The sequence below is a fragment of the Brachycentrus maculatus genome, unplaced genomic scaffold (assembly GCF_059751285.1).
Source record: "Brachycentrus maculatus isolate JH-2025_06_01 unplaced genomic scaffold, ASM5975128v1 h1tg002338l, whole genome shotgun sequence".
NCBI classification, from domain to species: Eukaryota; Metazoa; Arthropoda; class Insecta; order Trichoptera; family Brachycentridae; genus Brachycentrus; species Brachycentrus maculatus.
This window is the reverse complement of record NW_028282826.1, coordinates 1-2500: the sequence shown is the minus strand read 5'-3', so window position 1 is coordinate 2500 and position 2500 is coordinate 1.

Genomic DNA, 2500 nt, shown 5'->3' with positions numbered 1-2500 from the left:
TAAAATCCGTTTTTGCATTAAAAAGATAAGAAAAGATAAAATATGATTTTTAAAATAAAAAAGTTATTGAATTTTAAAAAGGAAAAATTACATATTTGATGTTTTTTTCTAAATGTACCTATTCTAAAAAACAAAAAATAACCAATATGCATTATTGGTTATTTTAAAAAAAATCGGACTTGACAGATATGTGACCTCTCCGTTGGTCTCCGGTGGAATGAATTCTGTGTTAGCGAATATCTCCTTAAGACTAACAACATCCATTCAGCGATTTGAGTAGTGTGGTTATCAATCATGGGTAGAATCGATGAATGTTACACGTGTGTAAAGTGATCACTTAAACCAGCCTATGACGGTCACAAGCCTTCTATATTCTTCTCCATCTTTTTTGAGATGAAATAATGTAACATTTATTTATGACCCTGGACTGGTACCTGAAGCGGAAGGCTGATCACTTTTTCTTCGTGCATTTAACGATCAAGATAACACTTATTCTATACGATCCAGTGCCCTATGCACCATTGGGTGCGGATAAGGGTTAGAAGTATCATAATTATTTTTAAAAAAAAAACCTAAAGATGTTTTTCACTCAGCGGTTAAATTTGGGAATGCTTAAAATGTCACGAAGTTGTCACAAGCCGCCATCAATATATTATACATAGTTACCAATAAAAAGTGGTCTGGCCAGTAAAATTGTTATTTTTTGCGGGTTTTATTGTATACTCAACTGAATAAATTATATTGACAACGAGTAACATGTTTGCTTGGAATTCCAACTAATTCCAGTATGCAAATTAATCTGAATGGTCGTCATCAAAGGACAGCTGATTAATTAACGTTTCTTAAAATAAAAATATGTACACACACACGCACACACACACACACACACACACACACAAACACATATATATATATATATATATATATATATATATATATATATATATATATATATATTCATTCATTAATTCAAACCCTTTTGCGCACCCTATGGTGCATAGGGCACTGCATCATATAAACGCAGTGTTATCTTGATCATTTACACATGAAGGAAAGGTGATCAGCCCTCCGCTTCAGGTACCAGTCCAGGGTTATATTGAATAAATATATATATATATATATATATATATATATATATATATATATATATATATATATATATATATATATATATATATATATATATATATATATATATATATATATATATATATATATATATATATATATATATATATGTATATATATATATATATATATATATATATATATATATATATATATATATATATATATATATATATATATATATATATATATATATATATGTATATATAAATGTGTGTGTAAACAGGGTATATATTAGGTGTATGCATTTGAAACTACCGTTTTTTTCTTTGGACGGAAACAAGGTTGCTACAATATCGTTCATAAAAATTTGTCAACGATGAATATGGAAATTTCGATATGTTCTACTCAACATTGTCACCACCGAGATCGCTTACATAGTAAGTCGATATTCATATCGTGTTGTGTCCCAATTTTCACATAATTTGTGTTGGACTCGAGCTTTGATCTTTTCCCTTTCTCCTTTTTCTCCTTCCCGTCCCTCTTCCAGGTATTTATATTAAAATACAAATGTGAAATTTTGTAACTGGAATGGTACAAATACCTGTTATTTGTTACTTGTTGATGTGAATGTATTTTTGTGACTATTCTTTAAAATTTCCAAATAAAATAAAATAATCCTCGTAACATAATTGTCGTCTCTACTTTCGAACATCTTCTTGGCAAAGCATAGGCCGTGCTGAAATCCTGGTCTTCTGAAGTAATTCATTGGACTATACAATTTTGAACTTCTTTGTAGGAACCAAAGTGCTGTTACAATTCGGATTTATTTATTTAGTTAATAAGAATTCTGCAAGTATCGGAAAAAATAAAAACTAAATAAAACTGTAAGAATTTATTAGGAAAAAAGTAATTGACAATGGCGGTTAAAAAAAACAAAGTTGTAAATTTAAAGCATTGTTAATTTTGTGGTATGGTTATTTAAAACTCCCCGCATCATACATTATTCACTTTGCAGTCTACATTTGACCTGACGATGGAATGGTTATTCTGAAATAGGTAGTCGTGAAGTAGTATTTCAAAGTAGTTTTATACAAAGTGAAGGATGAAAGATAAGGAGAGTGTTACAATTTCGATTTACTATGAAGTTTAAAAGAGGTTAAACCAGCAACCACATTTTTTAAAAGTAAACCCAGAATATGTCCTTATATGATCATCTCAGATTCCGACCTGTCTTAAAAGAAACGTGGATGAATCCTGCATACTGCAGGTGAACACATATGCACCAGAGACTATGGTTCTGAGAAATGCGATGCTAAGAAATGCAGAGAAGCTTAAGCGCACACAGCGATCCATGAAAAGATCAATGCTTGCTTTTACCCTGAGAGAAAAAATAAAAAATGAAATTATCCGGAAAAGTACCAAAGTAAAG